Consider the following 7,800-nt stretch of genomic DNA (forward strand, 5'->3'; position numbering starts at 1 on the left):
GGCAGAAGAACATGAATTGTGAAGATTTCATGGACATCTATTAGTTCCCCAAATTAATACTTTTATAATTTCTTATGCCTGTCTTTACTGCAATCTCTGAACATAAATTGTGAAGATTTTATGGACACTTATCACTTCCCTAATCAATACCCTTGTGATTTCCTATGCCTGTCTTTACTTTAATCTCCTAATGTCATCATCTTTGTAAGCTGAGGAGGATGTATATCGCCTCAGGACCCTTTGATGATTGCATTAACTGCACAAATTGTTTGTAGAGCATGTATGCTTGAAAATATAAAATCTGGGCACCTTGCAAAAGAACAGGATAACAGCAATGTTCAGGGAATAAGGGAGAGAACCTTAAACTCTGACTGCCAGTGAGCTGGGTGGAATAGAGCCATATTTCTCTTCTTTCAAAAGCAAATGGAGAAATATCACTGAATTCTTTTTCTCAGCAAGGAACATCCCTGAGAAAGAGAATGGCCCCTGAGGGTAGGCCTCTGAAATGGCCACTTTGGGGTGGCTGTCTTTTACGGTCGAAAATGAAGGGATGAAATAAGCCCTGGTCTCCCATAGCGCTCCCAAGAGGAAATTCCCGCCTGATAAATTTTGGTCAGACTGGTTGTCTGCTCTCAAACCTTGTCTCTTAATAAGATGTTATCAATGACAATGCATGCCCAAAACTTCGTTAGCAATTTTAATTTCACCCCGTCCTGTGGTCCTGTGATCTCACCCTGCCTCCATTTGCTTTGTGATATTACCTTGTGAAGTACGTGATCTCTGTGACCCACACCCTATTCGTATACTCCCTCCCCCTTTTGAAAATTGCTAATAAAAACTTGCTGGTTTTATGGCTCAGGGAGCATCACAGAACCTGCTGACATGTGATATCTCCCCCGGACACCCAGCTTTAAAATTTCTCTCTCTTGTACTCTTTCTCTTTATTTCTTAGACCAGCCAAAGCTTAGGAAGATAGAAAAGAACCCATGTTGAATATCGGGGGTGGGATTTTCCCCCAATACACCTTTCCGTAGGATTGGAGATAGTTTATGAGAACTAATCACCAGGTCCTGCACATTTATTAATTACCTCATTCACCCCTCAAAAACACCCTGTTAAGATATCATGATTTTCCACCTATTACAGGTGAGAAACCTAAGCCTCATAAACTTTATGTGACCCTGTCTTCCTTGGGATCACATAGGTAAGTAGCAGAACTACATTGGAATCCAGGTTGGACTTACTGCCAAGTTCATGTTCCTGCCCCACCCCTACAATAGCCTCATTGGCTCCCACTGCCCCTTCTTCTCCAGGGACTCCAGGGAGAATCATTTGGCAAGTCAGATTGGCAAGAGATTCTAACAGCAACAAAACTTCAATCTTTTATGTTTGTAAGACTTGAAGACACACATTTACTACAGGAAAACACATGTCTCTAACCTACCTTTAAAACTCCTCTCTCCAAATAGTTTAACTTTATGAAAAAGGTTGCTTAGGCTTGGTGAGTGCAAAACACTGTATCCACTGTAGGACTGCAAAAGTTGCAATGCCCTTCCTCACCCATCCTCAGGGTCAGAGCTGACTTACCTACAACAAATGACAGGTGAACAAGAGAAAGCAGAGCATATTTATTTAATCTGTTTCCATAACATGAGAGCCTTCAGAGTGAAGGCCCGAAGACCCAAGGGACAACTGTCCATTGCTAAGCTTAGATTCCGTGAAGACTGAACAGCAGTGTGGTCCAACAAAAAAGAAAAGATCCAATAGTAATAGACTATCAGGGGAAACCCCACAGGCCTTCAGTTGGAGTTCTCCATGGCCTCTCTGTGGCATTTCTTGCTCCCAGTTATGGTGCAGCACCCATTTGACATGCAGATTTTAGGATCTACTAGCAGAAAGAGTAGATTAGAGAATTTATTTTATGGCCAGTTCCTACACAGAAAGGCCTGGATGAAAGGTGAGAGTCATATTTTAGGTTTTACGGCTGATTTGGGGCAGAGGAATTCCTCTTTCTGTGACCTGCCTGTGGGAAGAGGAATTCTAGTTTCTATGGTCTGCCTTGGGGGAGAAAGGAGAGTAGGAGAACAAAGAGTGGGAGCAGGTCAGATAGATCTTGCCTCTGAGGTCCTTTTTGGTTTCCTCCAGTTCAAGGGGCTCAGCATGCCAAGGCACCATACTGTGGGGTATCCTTTTTTGAGCCCTAAAATATTCAAGTGAACACAGGAGTGGTAAATGTGCTGGAACCATCTAATGAAGGGAGGTCTAGTAGGATTGCATGGGAGAAGGCTTCAGCCAATGTATTAGTCTGTTTTCACATTGCTGATAAAGCCATATCTGTGACTGGGCAATTTACAGAAGGAAGAGGTTTATTGACTTACAGTTCCACGTGGCTAGAGAGACCTCACAATCATGGTGGAAGCTGAAAGGCATGCCTCACATGACAGCAGACAAGAGAGCTTGTGCAGGGAAACTCCCCTTTTTAAAACCACCATATCTCATGGGACTTATTCACTATCATGAGAATAGCACAGGAAAGACCTGCCTCCATGATTCAATCATCTCCCACTGGGTCCCTCCCACGACACATGGGAATTCAAGATGAGATGTGGGTTGAAACAGAACCAAACCATATCATTCTCCCCCTGGCTTTCCCCAAATCTCATGTCCTCACATTTCAAAACCAATCATGCCTTTCCAACAGTCCCCTAGAGTCTTAAATTATTTCAGCATTAACTCAAAAGTTCAAAGTCCAAAGTCTCATCTGAGACAAGGCAAGTCCCTTCTGACTATAAGCCTGTAAAATCAAAAGCAAGTCAGTTACTTCCTAGATACAATAGGGTTACAGGCATTAGGTAAATACAGTCATTCCAAATGGGAGAGATTGACCAAAACAAAGGGGCTACAGGCACCATGCAAGTCCAAAATCCAACAGGGTGGTCAAATCTTAAAGCTCCATGATCTTTGACTCCATATCTCACATCCAGGTCACGCTGATACAAGAGGTGGGTTCCCATGGTCTTGGGTAGCTCTGCCCCTGTGGCTTTGCAGGGTACAGCCTCCCTCCCAGCTGCTTTCATGGGCTGGCATTGAGTGTCTGTGGTTTTTCCAGCCATACGGAAGTTGTCAGTGGATCTACCATTCTGGGGTCTTTAGGATGGTGGCTTTCTTCCCCCAGCTCCACTAAGTGGCGTCCCAGTGGGAACTCTGTGTAGGGCCTCTGACCCCATATTTCCCTTCCACATTGCCCTAGAAGAGGTTCTCCATGAGAGCCCCACCCTGCAGCAAACTTCTGGCTGGACATCCAGGCATTTCCTTACATCATCTGAAAACTAGGTGGCAGTTCCCAAACCCCAATTCTTGACTTCTGTGCACTCGCAGACTCAACATCACATGGAAGCTGCCAAGGCTTGAGGCTTCCACCCTCTGAAGCCACAGCCCAAGCTCTACATTGGCCTCCTTTCAGCAATAGCCAGAGTGGCTGAGATACAGGGTATCAAGTCCCTAGGCTGCACACAGCACGGGGACCCTGCGCCTGGCCCAGAAAAACACTTTATCCTCCTAGGCCTCCAGATCTGTGATGGGAGGGGCTGCTGTGAAGACCTTTGAAATGCCCTGGAGACATTTTCCCCATTGTCTTGGGAATTAACATTCAGCTCTGCAGCCGACTTGGATTTCTCTGCAGAAAATGGAATTTTCTTTTCTATTGCATTGTCAAGTTGCAAATTTTCCAAACTTTTATGCTCTGCTTCTCTTATAGAACTAAATGCTGGCCAGGCACGTTGGCTCATGCCTGTAATCCCAGCACTTTGGGAGGCTGAGTGGATCACCAGAGGTCAGGAGTTTGAGAGCAGTCTGGCCAATATGGTGAAACTCTGTCTCTACTAAAAATAGAAAAATGATCTGGGTGCAGTGGCAGGTGCCTGCAATCCCAGCTACTCCAGAGGCTAAGGCTGGAAAATCACCTGAACCCAGGAGGCGGAGGTTGCAGTGAGTAGAGATCATGCCATTGCACTCCAGCCTGGATGACAAGAGCAAAACTCCATTTGAAAAAAAAAAGAAAAGCCACCTGAATGCCTTTAACAGCACTGAAGTCACCTCTCAAATGCTTTGCTGCTTAGAAATTTCTTTCGCCAGAACCCATCATTCTCAGCAAACTGACACAAGAACAGAAAACCAAACACCGCATGTTCTCACTCATAAATGGAAGTTAAACAATGAGAACACATGGACAGAGGGTGGGGAACATCACACAGTGGGGCTTGTCGGGAGGTGGAAAGCAAGGGGAGGGAGAGCATTAGGACAAATAACTAATGCATGCAGGGCTTAAAACCTAGATGATGGGTTGATCAGTGCAGCAAACCACCATGGCACATGTATACCTAAGTAAAAAACCTGCACATTCTGCACATGAATCCCAGAACTTAAAGTAAAATAAAAATTAAAAAAAAAGAAAGTTCTTCTACCAGATGCCCTAAATCGTCTCTCTCAAGTTCAAAGTTCCACAAATCTCTAGGGCAGGGGAAAAATGCCACCAGTCTCTTTACTAAAACATAACAACAGTCACCTTTGCTTCAGTTCCCAACAAGCTCCTCATTTCCATCTGAGACCACCTCAGCCTGGACTTTACTGTCCATATCACTATCAGCATTTTGGGCAAAGCCATTCAACAAGTCTCTAGGAAGGTTCAAACTTTCCCACATTTTTCTATTTTCCTCTGAGCCCTCTAAACTGTTCCAACCTCTGCCTGTTACCCAGTACTAAAGTCACTTCCACATTTTTGGGTAACTTTTCAGCAGCGCCCCACTCTACTGGTACCAATTTACTGTATTGATCTGTTTTCATGCTGCTGATAAAGACATACCTGAGACTGGGCAATTTACAAAATTAAAGAGGCTTATTGAACTTACAGTTACATGTAGCTGGGGAGAACTCACAATGATGGTGGAAGGTGAAGGGCATGTCTCACATGGTGGCAGACAAAAGAAGAGAGCTTGCGCAGGGAAACTCCCCTTTTGAAAACCATCAGGTCTCATGAGACTTACTATCACAAGAATAGCATGGGAAAGAGAGCCCCCATGATTCAATCACCTCCCACCTTGTCCCTCCCATAACACATAAGAATTCAAGATAAGATTTGAGTGGGGACAGAATCATACCATATCAGCCGGACAGTGATGCATGGTGGGAAATGCATTAAGAAAAGGGTCTGGGTAAAGGCATTTCTGGTGAATTCACGGCACATCACTTCTAGGAGGGTAGGGAATCAGGAAGAGGGGTATTATGAGCCGTTGAATATACACAGAGGGATTGCAGAAGGTCTATGTGGGCTCTGGAGCTGCCATCACATGGGAGGAAAGACTGTGGACTTATCTTCAGGCAAAGCAAACTTACTGTCTTCACTTAGATTATTCACCTGCCTGAAGTGGACTTGAGGGGCTGATGGACATTATGGAGAGAACTGAAGCCTCCCTCCTCCATCCCAAAATAAGCTGCCCTCCCTTTGGTGGAACAGCTGAAATCAGGAAGACAGACCAGGAGTACAACAGAGGACAAGCAGAGCAATCCACCCTTCTACCCTTCTTAAAGTATCAGAGAGGTAGGCATTGAAGGTTGTAGAAAACAAGAATGCAGGAGTTTAGGATTCAACCAGTAATTCAGTGATCATTAGTCCCATTCCAGGCTCGTCGACACATGTTAGGGCACAGGATGCATCAGCACAGAGATACCTCTGAGAGTTATCGTAGAGAGCGGGTGGGTGGGGAGGGGACCCAATGCGCCTGGGGAAACTGAGTCAAGAGACAGGGACACGAACTAGGAAGCTATTTTATGTATGCAGGTGTGAGAGAATGAGGGCCAGACACAGCAGTGGGATTCAGGGCAATGAACATGAGGAATAGACATGAGAGACATTGCCAAGAAGTCTATACAGGGCCTGGTCCTGGATAGCAAAAGCAAGCACAAGTGTAAATCTTATAGGTTTACACTTTTTAACCCAGAGTCTAAGGCAATATGTTGTTAGTGGTGCCACTGACAAAGACAAGGGAAATGGAGAGGCAGCTGGTTTGTCAAAGAAGAGAGAAGATTTAGCTTTGGGCAAGGTGACATCAAAGCAGGAAATCCATGATCAGTGGTAGACCTGGGTGAGAGGACACAACTGCAAGAACAAACTGGAGGCCGTGCTGAGGCCGTCATCACTTATACTTCTCAGTGTGTCCTTTCAACACTTCCACCAAACCACCACTGCCATTTAGTGATAGCTGCTTAAAGCTCAAGGGCACAAGAAACATGACCACATAAAAAGAAGATTTGGAAATAACTCATTGAAGCTATTTATTCAAATTAACACATCAAATGACACAAAGGTAGGACATCTGCAAAGATGAGGAGAGTAGTGAGAGTTCTGTGTAAGATATAAACATAGATATGTCCTTTATTTGAAAAAAAGAAAGAAAGAAAGAATTGGGAGGCCAAGGCGGGCAGATCACGAGATCAGGAGATCGAGACCATCCTGGCCAACATGGGGAAACCCCATCTCTACTAAAAAATACAAAAATTAGCTAGGAATGTTGACACGTGCTTGTAATCCCAGCTACTTGGGAGGTTGAGGCACAAGAATCGCTTGAACCCAGGAGGTGGAGGTTGCAATGAGCTGAGATCGCACCATCGCACTCCAGCCTGGCGAAAAAGTGAGACTCCATCTCAAAAAAAGAAAAGAAAAGAAAAGAAAAGAAAAGAAAAAGAAAACTAGACTGCCACATGCTACTCACATGTTGCTTTTTGCATTCCTCAGGAAAATGCAACTGTGTATTATTTAGCCCCAGATGTTCAAGAATCTAATGGCCGGGTTCTATCCAGGAAACACTGGAATGACTGTGAGCCAGCTGTTTCCAGGTGTTCATCTGATATCCTAAGTAAATAGGGCACCATTACCCTGTTCTATTCATTGTTACTTTCTATCTACTCCATTCACTCAGGGCAGCCAATGCCTGGACTGACACAGCAGAAGACAAAGTGCAGCTTTTCCCTTGAGATTCATGAAGATGATGTTGACTTTGAGTAATACTCTTGAGAGTCGTTCTTGGGAAACCAGTTCAAGATACCTCAGCAGGGCTGTGGTCCCATGAAAGAACATGACCAACTGTGAGTCCTTGGGCAAATCACCTAATAACATCCCTCCATGTCAGGGTGTTTGACTGTAAAATAAGAAGAGGGGTTTGGAGTTCATGGACTCTAAGGCCTTCCGCTCCTGACCATCTATGAGTATAAGAATCCATGAACTTGTAATTGTGTCCTATGAACACTGGTCCTATTTTCAGGAATAGCCAAAGGGACATGTTGCGAATTATGAGGGGACATGTGAAGACTCGGGTCTGCTTCTATGCTTTCCTCATACACTGAGGAAGAGGGTTTTGTTGTGCATGTGGGAGGTGGGTACTCAAATGCCAGAGTCTCTGACACAAGTGGAGAACGTGAAGATAAAGAAGCAAAGATTCAAGACTTCATTTCCAGAAAATGAGATGTTCATACTCCTAGGAATTTCACTACTTTTCCCTTGAAAATGTTTGGGGGATAGCCATGATGCCTTAAATAGTTTCTTGCTGGTTCTCCTGAGGATTTTTCGTGCCAACAGGAAGCAGCACACAGAAACTGACTAAGAAAATGCAGGTTTTGAGACAAACTTTGATGAAGCAAATCCTAAATACATTTTAAATGGACAGTAGGAGGATGTTGCTTCTTTTTGCTCTCTCATACCTGACCTGAGGAAGGCGGGATGCAATGACTCAGCAAGGCCTCAAGAGC

This window comes from Rhinopithecus bieti, unplaced genomic scaffold, assembly GCF_001698545.2.
Source record: "Rhinopithecus bieti isolate Rb0 unplaced genomic scaffold, ASM169854v2 scaffold_2432, whole genome shotgun sequence".
NCBI classification, from domain to species: Eukaryota; Metazoa; Chordata; class Mammalia; order Primates; family Cercopithecidae; genus Rhinopithecus; species Rhinopithecus bieti.